Below are 15680 nucleotides of genomic sequence, written 5' to 3'. Positions count from 1 at the left end.
GTGCCATTCCACAAACTTACTCTGACATTTCTTGCTTCATTGCTTTCACTCTCATATTTACCCTACCTGTGCTGCTTCTCATTAATAGTTCAAAAATATTACTTGTCCTCTAAGTCATTAATTCAATGATAACAAATTCCAGCAGCTTATTATTTCTTCTCTGTTTCTTGAACTTCCACTCCTCTTTGTACTTCACTTTTGTCACTTAACTCATCTGTCTTCTACTAAAGTTTTTGTTTTTTATCCCTATTTCCTTATACATCTCCTGAGGACACATGAATCCACTGTTTTTCAATGTGGAGTGGCTAAAAGTGAGAAATGGAGAGTCAGAAGTTTAGAGTCATGTATATGTCTAGAACGAAAGATGAAGGCTAAAACATGGTGATTTATAACACAGTGAATCTTGTGGTTAAATATGACTGTGATCAAATGTACAAATATAAAGATATATATTAAAAAGTTCTTTCATGAACTACAACAAATGTATGACACTACTACAAGGATTTAATAAAATGGAGGTAAATGGTAAAATGTACCTATTGCAGACTATGGAATAGAGTTAACAGTAATATTTTAATATTCTTCATTGACAGTAACAATGTATCACACCAGCATTTTGGGTCAACAATGGGGGGAGTAAGGGATATGAGAGCATTGGGTTTTTATTTTTATCCTTGTTTCTTTTCTGGAACAATGAAAATGTTCTAAAATTGATCATGAAAATGTATGCACAAGTATGTGATGATACTATAAGCCATTGATTACATACTTTTGATGGTTTGAATGGTGTATGAATATATCTCAAAAATTGAAAAAAAAGCAAAATGAAGGTGTAAATTCCAGAGCTCCCTTAAGAGAGGACTGATACCTCTCTCAACTTACTGACTTTGTTGCAGGTAAAAAGAGGAGGAAGAAAGAAGAGGTTCATTACTTTTTATCACAGAATCACTGCTCACTAGTAAATGTAACTTAATTACTTTCCCAGGAACCGACAAATCATTCTATTATTCCATCCATTCTGGTTTTGGGAGGAAAGTGATGGAATTTACAGTCAAATTTAGACAGAGGGGTAAGAAGCTTTCTATTCTCTGATAATCCCCATTTTCTTTCTAGTTTAAGCCATCAAGCATAATATCCAAGTCCATGATGTGCTGGGTCCCCCTCCCTGGAGAATATGGATAACATATAGAAATCCTGCTATCTTGGATAAGTCTAGCTCTTAAAATTTACCACTCCTCTTCTATTTTTTTAAAGTAGCATGATTCATTATTTTATTTGCACATTATAGAAAACAAAAACCTAAACACGATAGACCTCCCACTACCAGTTAGGGAGGAACTTACAATTCTGAATGCAGATCTGGCTGTTTCTAAAATAGTCCATATTGTTTCTCTACCCTTAGATTAACTCTCCTCTCAAATATTTAAATCCCAACTATAAAGATGGAGTAGCAAAAGATGTATAAAGACAAATGAGATGCTCCTGCTTTCCTTATAGTATAAACACTTGAGATGTCTAAAGCACTAGAAGATTTACAGGTAAGAAAAAGCTGCTCAGTTAAGGATTGGAATGTCTGTTACCTGTAACAGAGTAACTGGCTCCTATTCTAAAGTATTCCATTTCCAGGGACACAAACACATGAAATAGTGAGACAGACATGTGCCAGGCAATTATATTTCTTGTTTCCTGAAGGCACATGTTTCCTGCACTCTTTCCTAATGACTATAGACAAATTATAGGAGAACCCAAAGTTTAGATTCTGCCCAATACAGTATTAATGCATAAGGAAAAAGATTAGTTAAGTCCTGTAATATGCAATAAAAAGTTTTAAACCAACATGGTTAAATGATAAGATTTTGGGGGGGAGGTGGGGGTAGTGCATGGGCTGGGAATCGAATCCAGGTCTCCTGCATGGCAGGCAAGAATTCTACCACTGAACTACTCTTAAACATCTCTGTCAAGATTATTTGGAAATCAAAATATTTATTGACATAATTTTAATCTAAAGTCAAAACTATTAAATCTTCCATGGTTAATGATTTAAGTGCAAGTGACGCTGGCTTTCACATTTGCTTTCTTTACTTCATTCAGAATAAAAGCAGATCAGTTGAACAAGTCAACGCAGCTCTGCAAAAGGGAGATATTGTTCCTAGCATGTTTTGTTTCCAGTTCAGACATTTTAATTTAGATCCTTTCTAAATGCTGCCATTCTCTTCTGTTTGAAATTTATCAGTTCTTCTTTTGCAGATTCAGAAAGCTCTTTAAATTTTTGGCAGCACTTTTGCTGGTGTGTCTTAATCAACTTGATATCTCTGCATTTTATCCAAACCTTATCCAGAGTTTTGTTGGAGTTTTCATAGTCAATGAGAGCTTTAGTACATCTGTACAGGAGATCCTTCACAACTTCGATGTTGAACATGTAATACTGGAGGAGCTCCATCAGCTTTAAATCTTTATCTGATGAGACTCAACTCTCTACTTTCCTAAGTTTTTCAAATAGCTCAGAAACCTTCAATAGGTACTTTTGGATGACCAAGGGCTCTTCTAAAGCCAGACTATGCAAGCAGGCAGCAGTGTGGATATAGTCATCTGCAACACTTTTATGATATCTGGTCATTTTATCAGCTTTTGCACAAGATCCTTTCTCTTCTTGATACTTCTTGGACTACTACAATGAACAATTCATCTGGCTGTCCTCAAAAGTTTTAGAAATTGGTTAGGAAGGAAAAATAATTGTCTCTGAGATCCTATTTCTAACACTGGTTTTGTGCTTCCTTCTCTCTTTTCCAATTAATCATGAAAAGCTATTCTATCATATCTAAATCTTCATAAAGTGTTATGCAATGAATACCACATTACAGAAATGCCACTTTTGGGGATTGAATTTTAAATAAAAGTAACCCATGTTGTATTTCACATACAGATCTTAAAACCCCAAAGTTTAAATCTAGGAGAAATCCCTTGCATAAATTAAAGTTCTTCAGAAGTCAAAACCTGAAAATTGTGTCTCCCTTACTTTTTATTCTCTGAGGTTCAGCAAGTTTTGATGACTTCCCTCAAGTACCTGGGTGGAGTGGATTGTGGCCTGAGCTACTTTACAATGAAACCATTATTGTATACCTTAGAATTTTAGAGATTAGCCAATCCCCTATTATTGAACATTTACATTTTAAGTATTTTTGTCCCTAAAATGTTACAACCTAATATACAATAAGGTCATTTTTCCCCTATTTCTTCAGAATGTATCTCTAAAATTTAAATTTCTCTGTTTAAGCTTATCCATATTATATTAACATGAGTTGTTTTCAAATGAAGATTAGTAGAATAAGACATTACATTTGGGAAGTGATGCCAGGTTGCAGACTGAAAGCCCATAAAGAGTGAAACCTAGAACAAAGAAAGAGTAATATTGGGTAGTCCAGTGCTCAGTCCCACAGGAATTTCTAAGGAGTCACAGGGGATGCATTTCGGATCTTTCTGCTGGCTTTCATCCTACATTGGTTGAGGGTTACCTCATAAGGTGCTTATTCCCACACAACTCTAGGTAGCATATATGCAAGTGTTGAAGAAAAACCCAGAAGTTTCTCATACTAAAACATGAAAGAAGGACTAGGGCCATAAATGAAAGAAATGAGGGATATTCCTGAGGTGAGGTCAGTGTTTTAGTTTGCTAAAGCTACTGGAATGCAATATACTAGAAATGGATTGGTTTTAAAGAAGGATTTATTAAGTTACAAGTTAAAATTCTAAGGCCATGAAAATGTCCAGATTAAGGTACCAAGAAGAGAATATCTTCTCAGAGGAAAGGCAGCTGGCATCTGGGATTTATCTGTCACATGGGAAGGCACATGGTGACATGTTTTTCTTCTCTACTGGCTTCTGGTTTCAATCGGCTCTCTCAGCTCCTATGGGTTCTTCTTGCTTATCCCCAGGGCAATTTATTTATTTTCTTTCTTTCTTGCCAATATCTCTGGGCTCTCTCTCAAAAAGCATTCCAAGATAAGATTAAGAAAAAAACAAATTAATAGTAGGAAAAGATAAAGGGTAAAAATTGGATTGATTGAAGTACTGTGGGTCAATGAGAGGGAGGATTAAGGGGTATAGAATGCATGAGTTGTTTTTTTTCCTCTTTACTTCTCTTTATGGAGTGATACAAATGTTTTAAAAATGATTGTGGTGAAGAATACACAATTATGTGATGATATTGTGAGCCATTGATTTATAATATGGTTGGATTGTACATGTGTGGATATTTCCCAATAAAAATATTAGGAACAAAAAGAAAAGATTTTTTTCTTTTCACCTTGAATTGAATAGGTCACATCTCCATGGAAAGAACTTAATTAAAAAGTCCCACCCACAATAAGTCTGCACCCACAAAATTGAATTAGAAGAACATGGCTTTTCTGTGGCACATAAGAGTTTCAAATCAGCACAGTCAGTAAGTTTGAAGTAAGAATGACCCTGCACAAAACTATTCATCAGAGGCATGACTGGAAGCAGAATTGAAGTTTAGATTATGTGAAATGGTATATATGAAGTGTCTAACATGCTCTTGTGCCCTCTATTAAATCCACTGAGTCTTGAAGGTGGCAGCCAATCATAATTGCTGTAAAAGTCTTTATACAGGAAGGTTATTGGAAGAAATCATGGTCTCTTTTGTTGTTACTGATTTTGAAGACATAATTGATATTGATCCAACTCCTCCACTACATAGTATAGATTTCTCTGACCCTTGAGCATCACCTCAGCAAATCTAATTTTCTTATCTTTGCCTGGGGAGTACCAAAGAGTCATCCTTGAGACCTATGAGCATTAGTTCCTTTTTCTTTCTTCACCATGCATGGTATAATTAACTATTTGTTTTAAATGCTTTCCTTTTCATTGTTCACCAGATTAATAAATAAATAATGAGCATCAATTTATTAAATAAATAATTAATTAAATAATATATTACTTTGCACTGCTATCAACAATGTATATGAGGCTACACTTCCCATACTTCCATCAATGATAGATATTGTGAATAAGCTATATTTGCTAAGATCATAGATAAAAATAACTATTTTCTTTATTTAACTTTGCCATTTGATTTATATAGGGAGTTTAAGTATATTTTTAACATAATTCTGGTATTTTTTCATTTCTTTATTGAAGACTACATTTTCTTCTTTTCTGTTATGCATTTCGCTAATTTGTATTGATTTTTCAGAAGTTGGAAATAACAAATTATACTATTTGTGATATGAGTGACTCTTGATAAAAAGATTTGCACCAATAACAGTTTTCCAGTGCCTCTTAAATTGTACTGGGTGAGTTCTTAATTCATCTACACTACCTGTAAAATAGACTGATTATGAAGAACTCTGAAACATCAAACTTTAATTATAGGCTTAGGGTTATGGTGATTAGAGTATTCTTCCTTTAAAAACTAAAGAGAAGGCATTTAAAAACTTTTACCATCCTGACATTTTTGGACTGAAGTATTATTAATTACTTAAAATAACTTTTGATTCTGTTTAGTTAATTTAATGAAAGCATTTGAATTGAGAAATGCTCAGAAATATTGCTATAATTTTCCCCAATGGTTATCACCATGGTAGAGCCTTAGTTGAGTTTACAGAATTATCAGTGACTTGCAGCCCTGTTTACCTTACATAGAATTCCTTATAATTTATGTTGGGGAACCAATTTAATTTGCTACTCAAGGGCAATGGTTAGTTTACATTTGATGTTTTTGTTTTTTTTATTTATTTGGGATTATGCAATTTCAGAAAATTATTTAAGTAGAACACTTTCTGAGGCAGGATATAAATTCTAACTTGCAAATTATTACTGAAGAGACTTAGATAAGTTGCCTGTTCATTAATTAAGCCAAGTGTGGTAATTATCTTTTGAGTAGAAGTTATAGAAAGTTGTAATTTTGTTTCAAAATGAATAAGATAGGTGAAAATTAATTTATTTAAGGTAATTTTGAGATAAATTCACATACCATATAAATCATATAAAATATAAAATGCATTTTAGTCTCTATCCATTTCTAAACATTTGTAATCAAACTTGTTACAAATTCTGCACAAATTAAATATCAGATTCCCATTCTCTGCCCTTATACTATGTTCTGGTGACCTATACTGTTGATTTTATCTCTATAAGTTTGCTTATTATAATTAGTGTATTCACAGAGTTGTACATCAGTCACCACAATCAATTTTAGAATATTTTCACCACTTCAGAAAGAAAAACCCTGTAGCCCTCAGCAGTCATTTCCCAACCCTTCTATAATTATCTAGCCCTACATAAACTTACTAGTCTATTTCTGTAAGAGCAATAACTTATTTTTCCATTTCTATAAATTTATTTATGTTAATATTTGATATGAATAGAGTCAAACAGTATGTAGGACTTTGTGACTTTTTTTCACTTAACATAATATGCCTTTTGTGTTTACTTTTTGTTTTTCTTTGCAATTGATGTAAAAAAATAAATGTACCACTATTCACTATAGTCCACTGTTTACTTTAGGTATATTTTTACCATATAACACCCTATTGCTAACACCTTGTAATAGTATCCTACATTTATTCTAATTCATGTAACAGCATTTTTTCATTTCTATTATTGATCACACTCATGGTTCACAAGAGTGTTCACTATGTTATACAGTCCCATGTTTCTAACTCTGGCATTCCTTCTAGTGACATACACAACCTTGAACTTTCTCTTTCAACCACAATCACACCCACATATCATCACTGTTAATTATACTTGGTGTAAAGTGCTACCACAATCTCTATCCATTTCTAAACATTTGTAATCAAACTTGTTACAAATTCTGCACAAATTAAATATCAGATTCCCATTCTCTGCCCTTATACTATGTTCTGGTGACCTATACTGTTGATTTTATCTCTATAAGTTTGCTTATTATAATTAGCTTGTGTGAGATCATACAATATTTGTCCTATGATATCTGACTTATTTTATTCAACATAATGTACTTAAAGTTCATACTTGCTAGGTCATGCTTCAAGACTCTGTTCCTTCTTACTGCAGAATAATATTTCATCATAAATAAATAAATTAATTAATATATAAACATCTTCTTTTCCAATCATTGGTTGATGGACATGGGTTGTTTCCATCTTTTGGCAATTGTGAATAATACTGCTATGAACATAACTGTGCAAATGTCTGTTCACATCACTGCTTTCAGGTCTTCTGGGTATACACCTAGAAGCAGAATTACTGGATCAAATAACATTTCTATGCTTAGGTTTCTGAGGAGCCAACAAACTGTCTTGCACAGTGGCTGCACCATTCTACATTCCCATCAGTGGTGAATAAGTGTTCTTATTTCATCACATCCTCTCCAAAACTTGTAGTTTTCTGTTTCTTAAATAGTGTGTTTAGCCTCCATAAATTTGTGCATTTTCCAATCTTCTGTGATTGTTGATTCTCAATTTCAGTCCATCATTATCAGAAAAAGTGTTTTGTATAATTATGATCTTTTAAAATTTGCTGAGACCTGTTCTGTGACTCAACACCTGTTCTTTCATATGGAATGATCCATGGAGGCCACGGTGGCTCAGCAGGCAGAATTCTCACCTGCCATGCTGGAGACCCGGGTTCACTTCCCGGTGCCTGCCCTTGCAAAAAAATAAATAAATAAATAAATAAAAAGAATGATCCATGGGCACTTGAGAAGAATACATATTCTGTCTTTTTGGAGTTCATTGTTTTTCATGTTTGTTTTATCTAGTTTATCTATCAAATTCTTCAAGATATGATTCCTATTTGATCCTGTGCTTAGATGTTCTAACTCTTAATCAAGTGGTGTATTGAATTCTCCAACTAATATTGTAGATGTGTATACTTCTCCCTTCTGCTTTGTTAGAATGTGGCTCTTGTAGTTGGGGCACACTCATTAGGTGCCTATATATTTATGATTGCTATTTCTTCCTGGTGGATTATCCCTTCTATTAATATATAATGTTCTTTTTTGTCCCTTATAATAGCTTTGCATTTAAAATCTCTTTTGTCTAATATTAGTATAGCTACCTCTGTTCTTTTCTGGTTATTGTTTATGTGTAATATCTTTACCGACCTTTCATTTTCAAACTATTTATGTCACTTTGCCTAAGGTGAGTCTCTTGTAGACAACACATAGATGGAACATATTTTTAAATCCAATCTGCCAATGTGTATCTTTTGATTGTAGAGTTTAATCCATTAATATTTAATGCATTACAGTAAAGGCATTACTTACTTCAGCCATTTTATACTTTGGCTTTTATATGCCATCTATTTTTTCTTTCCTTATACCCTTTTAGTTACCTTTACTAATACTCTTCATTTCTACAGCCCTCCAAATCTCTGGCTCCTGTATTTTCCTTTCAGCCTGCATGATTCCCTTTAGTGTTTCTTGTAGGGTAGGTCTCTAGATAATGAACTCTCTCAGCATCTGTCTATCTGTAAATATCTTAAACATGCCCTGATTTTTTGAGGGATAGTTTTGACAGATGGAGAAATCTTGGCTGACTCCTTTTCCCTTTCAGTATCTTTAATATATCATACCACTGCCTTCTTACCCCAATGGTTTCTGATGAGGAACCAGCACTTAGTCTTTTCAGGCATCTATTTTATGTAATTAATCACTTTTTTTTTTGCTATTTTCAGAATTCCCCCTTTATCTTCTGCATTGGAAACTCTGATAAGTACGTGTCTTGAAATAAGTCTATTCTGAATAACACAATTTAGCATACATTGCACTTCTTGGACATGGGTATTTATGTCTTTCATAAAAATTGGGAATTTTTTTGCCATTGTTTCCTTAAATATTCTTTCTGCTCTTTTTCCATTTTTTTCTCATTCTGAGATACCCATGGCATGAATACTTGTGTGCCTCTGGTTGATAATCAATTCCTTGAGACCCTGCTCAAAGTTTCTCATTGTTTTCTCTGTTTGAATTCAGATTATCTGTCTTCTACCTAGCTGATCCTTTGTTCTGCCTCTTCAAATTTACTGTTGTGTGCCTCTAGTGTAGTTTTAATTTCTTCTATTTTAGCTTTCATTTGCATAAGACCCATTATTTTTCTTTGCATCCTTTCAAATTATTTTTTTGTGCTCACCTAGTGACTTCTTAATTTTTTTTTCTCTTTAGCCACATCCTTGAATTGATTTAGGAGATTTGTTTGACTATCTTTGGTTAGCTATTCCAAATTCTGTATCTCTTCAAACTTAATTTGCTCCCTTGACTAGACCATATCATTTTGTTACTTAGTGAGACTTGTAATATTTTACTCATGTCTGGGCATCAGATTATCTTGGTGAGTTTACTCTGAAGGTTGAGTCTTTCTCTTGTCCAAGATGATTTTGTCGATTGGCTTTGTCTTAATGCATTTCTTCAACATTTGATTTATCAGTATTATTTAACCAGAGCACAGCCAGGGACCCACTAAGAGGCACACACCAGTTCCACCTTGTCCTGGGGAGAGAGTCTGGTGAGGACACTAAACTTTTAATTCTGTTCCCCAAAATGAATTTTCTTGGCCTGTTGATCATATAGACCTCTTCATCCAAAAGCCATTTGGTTATCTTCCCAGAGGTGTGCTTTCTTCACCTGCCAGTAGATGTTCCTCTTCAACAACTTACTCCCCTCCATCCTCAGAAGGCAGGCTGTTCTTAGCTCTCTTCTGACTCCAGATGATGGTGTAGCAGTGCCAGGCCAGGCAATTTGAAAGTGCAGACATCAGAAGTCCAAATTCACTGGCCAAAAGCTGGAATAGTGCTAAACCATGAACAGCCCCATTCTTGGGAAAGTGGACCTCCATGGCCCTCCCAATTCTTCAGCAACTCATCCATCTAGGACCAGACACCTCACAAGTTCTTGTCCTGAGAATGGGAGATGGGCACCAGGAGCATGAACTGAGGGGGCCCCTCATGGTCCCTTACTGCAGCTTCTTCTCTTCATCCAGCACTATCCTGGGCATTCCAAAGCACTTCCCCAGATTTCTTGAGCCCCAGAACATTTGTTCCTGACAGTTTCTGCCTGTCTCCTAGGTGTTTCTCTGGGAGAGAATTGAGTATGGTCTTCCTTAATCAACCATCTCAGATTTAACTTTTTAAAACTGGAGAAGACATTCTCAAGATAGTGAACTCTCAGTCACTATCAGTATTAAACATCCAGAGATGCAACTATTTTAGAGGGAGATCCTGCAAAGGGGAAAGGTTGACCTAAATGGGTGACTATGTTAGAACAGTAGGGCTCTGCTTCATTAATAAACAATCCTTAAATATAGAATTACAATATGTCCTTGTCATTTCACTTCTAGGTATATATGTACCCAAAGAAAATGAAAACAGATTTTCAAACAGATACTTGTACACCAATGTTCATAGCAGTATTATTCACAATAGCCAAAAGGTAGAAACAATCCAAGCATCCATAAAAAATTACTGGATAAACAAAATGTGGTACAATACATACAATGGAATATCATTCAGCAAATAAAAAATGAAGTTAAGAAACATGTTGCAAAATTGAAGAACCTTGAAAACATTATGTTCAATGAAATATGAAATAATGACAAATGTATGATGTCATTTATAAGAAATGTCTAAAAAAAGCACTCTCAGAGGCAGAAAGTAGATTTACAGAGTACCAGAAAACAGGTAAAGGAGAGGGAGGGAATCTATGTTTGGCAGTCATGGAGTGTTTGCAAATAAATTTATTGAAAAATATTACATCTCTGTTTGAAATAGCCTGCACTTTCAGAGATTGCCTGTATGTGGATAGACATCTCTACAATAATCGTGAAAGACTTCAACACATGCTTCATCAATAAATAGAACTTAAAGAGATTTAATAAAGAAATAGAGAATCTAACTATTAAATGATAAATGAACCAACTTGACAGACACATATAGAACATTGTACCCCAAAACAGCAGTATATACATGTTTCTCATGTGTCCATGGATCATTCTCCAGGATAGACTACATGTGGGAACCAAAACAGATCTTAATAAATTTTAAAAGATTGAAATTATGTAAAGTAGTTTCTCTGATCATATTGAAATGAAGCTGGAAATCAATAAATAACAGGTGTAAAACTGGAAAATTCACAAATAAATTGGAGGGGAAATTCATGCTTTTAAATAATCAGTGGGCCAAAGAAGAAATTGCAAGAGAAATCAGTAAATACCCTGAGATGATTGAAAACAAGAACATACCCTATCAAAACTTATGGGATATTCCAAAGAATACCAGTGTTGAGAGGGAAATCTATAGCCCTAAATTTCTACATTAAAAAGGAAGGAGAGGACAGGGCAATGCTGGCCACTTCCCAGCCAGGTTGAAAGGGCTTGCATAGCTAGCCTTTTCAGTTCTTAAAGTGTAGCACGGAAACCAGGATTGAGGCCGCAGGCTTCCAGGAACATTCCATTAGAGCAGGCTGAGACTAAGGGTCCGCAGTTTCGGGAAGCAAGTGTCTTATTAGCTCATGTGCACGAGGCTCAACCGAGTCACCTCGAAAGTCTGAGCCCTGAACAAAAGGCAACATTGGTTTTTACAGACATTATTATATGCTACAGATAGGGCAATCCTAATACAGTAAATAGCAATATTAAAGGAAAGATAATTGGTCAGTTTAAGGTGTGAAGCAGTTTACAGAAGCAGATGAGCTGTTAGGGGAGGGTCCCCATCCCAGGTGTCTTATTTCACTTGCCTGCAGTTTTATCCAGTCCTGAAGGTCAGGAGAAGGGGTTTGGGGATTTCTATAGAAAGGCAGCCCAATTAAGGGAGAGAAAGGGGGGGCCTGCTTGCTACATTTCCCACCTTTGATGCTTTTACCCTGACTTAATAGGGAGAGGTTATAGCATCACCTCAAATTTAATGGTTTGTACCTTCTCATTAGGGGGATTCCTGCTGTGACTCGCTGTGCTACAGCACTTTTAATAAATTTGATGAGGGCTCTGATTACACAGGGACTTTCAGTGATTAATATGGTAAATAGGGGACTGGCTAGCAGCAGGATCCAGTTAGTCCAGTCTTTGTTTGTTTGTTTTCTGTCCCAATTTCGGACCCGCTTTTTATGTTCCTGGATTTGAGCAGCACTTATGCCAGACTGGTTTACAACGAAGCAGCACTTTTCTCCTATGAAGATACATACCCCTTTATAACAGTTGCTGCTGGGTGGGAGGCTACTGCTACTGAGAGACCCTAGAAGGGCACACAAGACAAGATACAGATACATCCCACACAACACAGGTATGTTAGAGCAATCAGGACCTTTTCCAGCAAATTCCAGTCTGGGGGAGCTACTGTTGCTAAATCAATATTAAATAATAGAGCAAGGAGCCCAGTTGGGAGCAGGAGCCAACAATTTATCTAGCCGTATAAAGAATACAAGGGGCTGTGGCTAGGGAAACACAGGAGAGTTTAGGGAGTGTGCTCAAAGTTCAGGAGTACTTATGATGGGAGGGAGGGGATACTCAGACTGGTTTGCAGCTCCTCAAGCTTTGGTTGTGTGTAGATCAGTCAGCTTCCAGGAGTAACTGCAGTAGGGCTTGATGATCTTTTCAAGCCTCGGCCGTGCATGGGTCAACCAATTCCAGTTGTGCAGGAGGGGGACACGATGGCTTCCAGAGGATGACATGGGTCAGGTGTCCATGGACAGTGGTACACTCCCAGGGGTCATCTGCCGTGGCTTTCTTGGCCCAGGAGTGGTGGATCCATGGAATGATTTCTGTGATTTTGACAGCTGTAGGGGTAGCTTAAGACAACACAATAAGGGCCTCTCCATTGAGGCTGGAGGGAGCCTTTTTTCTGGTCCTTGACCCACATTAAAACCTCTGGCTCAAATTCACAAATGGGAGGGTAGATGCTGAGGGTTTCAGACACTGCCTCCAATACTTTCCCTTTAACTCATTCAGGACCCATCCCAACTGCACTAGGTGTTGATTCAGACTTAGATTTCCAATATTTTTGAGGTTTCCCTGTAGAACACTAGTAAGAGGTGGTGGCCTTTCATATATTAACTCAAAGGGAGAGAATCCCATTTTTTTAATTGGGGCAGACCTGATTTTAAATAAAGCTATAGGGAGCGCCTGTACCCAGGTCAGTTTCGCCTCCTGGCAGATCTTCCTTAATTGTGCCTTTAGAGTTCGATTCATCTGCTCCACTGCCCCACTGCTTTGTGGCCAGTAAGCAGTGTGGAGTTTCCAAGTTATTTGTAAAGTTTCTGCCAGCTTTTGAAGGGCTTCAGCCACAAAAGCAGGGCCATTGTCAGAGCCAATGGTAAGTGGCATCCCATACTGAGGAATGATGTCCTTCAGGAGGGCTTGTGCCACTTCCTGTGTAGTTTCTGAATGTGTGGGATATGCTTTTACCCATCCTGAGTAGGTGCAGACAAATACCAGAAGGTATTGGTATCCCTGGGCCTGCAGCAGCTCTGTGAAGTCCACCTGTAGATTTTCAAATGGGCTGACGTCAGCCAGCTGGTTTTTCAGACTCCCCAGTTTTGTGCTGGGCTGCTTGGCATTGTTTTTTTGACAGGTAATGCATCTCTTGCATGCTAGTTTTACCCAGGAGGGAAGCCTAGGTATGTACAGGTGAGCAATCATGCTGGCAGTAAGAGCTTTTTCCCTGAAGTGAGTCTGGTGATGGACATGCTGTATGAAAGGCCATGCTAAGTGTTCAGGAATTATAATGCATCCATCATGTAATATCCAACATTCCTTATGACTGATTTTTCCTTCCTTGTGTAACCAGTTGCTTCCCAGCTTTGAGTAAGTTGGTGTTTTCTTCCACCACTGTAATGGATGGGGAATGAGAGGGGCGACAACTAGTTTGTCTTTTGGGGGAAGGGTTAGGTGCCCTAGTGTGACCTCCTTGGCAGCTGAATCCACTTTTCAGTTGCCTTTCACCATTAAGAAGTTGTCTTTTTGATGACCAAGGCAATGAATAACTGCTACAGCAGTGGGGGCCCACACTGCTTCCAACAGAGCTAGAATTTCTGGTTCATATTTAACATGCTTTCTCCCAGCTGTCATTAGTCCCTGCTCTTTGTATAATGCCCCATGTACATGTAGGGTAGTGAATGCATACTTTGAGTCAGTATGAATATTAGCCTCCTGTCTTGCTGCTAATTGTAGGCCCCGAGTGAGCACTATGAGCTTCGCTTTCTGGGCTGATGCTCCTGTGGGCAGGGCTTCTACCTCTAAAATGTCTGCTAAAGTAATGATGGCATATCCTGCATAGCACACTCCATTTTTTATCATACTGTTCCCATCAGTGAACAGTTCGATGTCAGAACATTTTAATGGTTGATCTTTAAGGTCAGGTCAGCTGGGGTAGATTTTATCTACAGTTTCCACACAGTCATGTTCTGGGGCTCCTGGCCTGATGGGCAGCAGGGTGGCTGGGTTGAGGGTTTGACAGACTCTGAGCTGTAAGTTTGGGGTTTTACATAAAGTAGGCTGATACTTGGTGAGTCTTGCATTTGATAGCCAGAGATGCCCTTTTTGTTCCATGAAGCTGGTGACTGAATGGGGGACCAGCACAGTTAGCTTTTGCCCAAACATGAGCCTCCTGGCTTTGTGGACCAGGAGGGCAGTGGCTGCAACAGCTCTCAGGCAAGAGGGCCACCCTAATGCTACATTGTCTAGCTGTCTGGAGAGATAGGCAACAGGCCTTTTCCATGATCCAAGGGTTTGGGTTAAAGCCCCAATGACTTATCCTTCCAGCTCATGGACAAATAAGGTGAAGGGTTTTTCTAAGTCTGGAAGGCCTAAACTTGGGGCTTGCATGAGCAATGTTTTTAGATGTTGGAAAGCATGCTCCTTCTCAGTTCCCCATTGGAATGGGTCCTGATTGCCCCCCATAGTGTCTTAATAGAGGTGTTTGGCTTAGAGCACATAGTTCAGATTCCAGACTCTGCAGAACCCGGTGGCTGCTAAAAATTCTCCAATTTGTTTTCCGGAGGTTGGTGTGGGGATTGTACAAATTACCTGTTTGCAATCTGGCCCCAGGCTTCAGGTTTCCTGTTGCAAGTAAAAACCTAGGTATTTAACCAGCTGTTGGCAGAGTTGGGCTTTTTTATGAGACACGTGGTAACCCGCCTGATCTAGGTGGCAAAGGAGATGCTCCATCCCTACCTTACAGTCATTGAGAGACTGGGCAGCAAGCAGGAGGTCATCTACATACTGCAGGACAGTACAATTATAATTTCTGGCTTGGAATGACTGTCTTTCCCCAATGCTTGCCCAAAAATAGTGGGAGAATTTTTAAACCCTTGAGGCAGCTGGGTCCAGGTTTATTGTCTTTTGTCTCCCTCAGAGGGCCTTTCCCATTCAAAGGCAATTATCTCCTGACTACCTGGGGCTATTCGTATGCAGAAGAAGGCATATTTTAAGTCCAAACAAAAGAACCAATTAGCTTTCCCTGGGACCAGGCTGAGGAGGGTGTATGGATTTGGAACTACAGGATGGATGGCTTCCATAGCTGCATTAACTGCTCACAGGTCCTGGACAGAGCCGAATTCCCTGGTTTGAGCTTTTTTCACGGGCAGCAGTGGAGTGTTCCATGGAGAGTTGCACGGTTGGATGATTCGGTGTGCTTTTAACCACACCAAGTGGCTTTGAATCCCTTCGAGAGCCTTTTGAGGAATCAGATACTGT

The 15680-nt window shown here is 37.7% G+C and overlaps 1 pseudogene; it reads right to left on the bottom strand.

Moving 5' to 3' along the window:
• Positions 1-2103: 2103 nt before the first annotated feature.
• LOC143671833 (sorting nexin-5 pseudogene) lies at positions 2104-13625 on the bottom strand (annotated as a pseudogene).
• Positions 13626-15680: the final 2055 nt, after the last annotated feature.

The sequence above is a fragment of the Tamandua tetradactyla genome, chromosome X (assembly GCF_023851605.1).
Source record: "Tamandua tetradactyla isolate mTamTet1 chromosome X, mTamTet1.pri, whole genome shotgun sequence".
Taxonomy (NCBI): Eukaryota; Metazoa; Chordata; class Mammalia; order Pilosa; family Myrmecophagidae; genus Tamandua; species Tamandua tetradactyla.
Note: the sequence above shows the minus strand (reverse complement) of the source record. Positions and strands in the feature narration are given on the sequence as shown.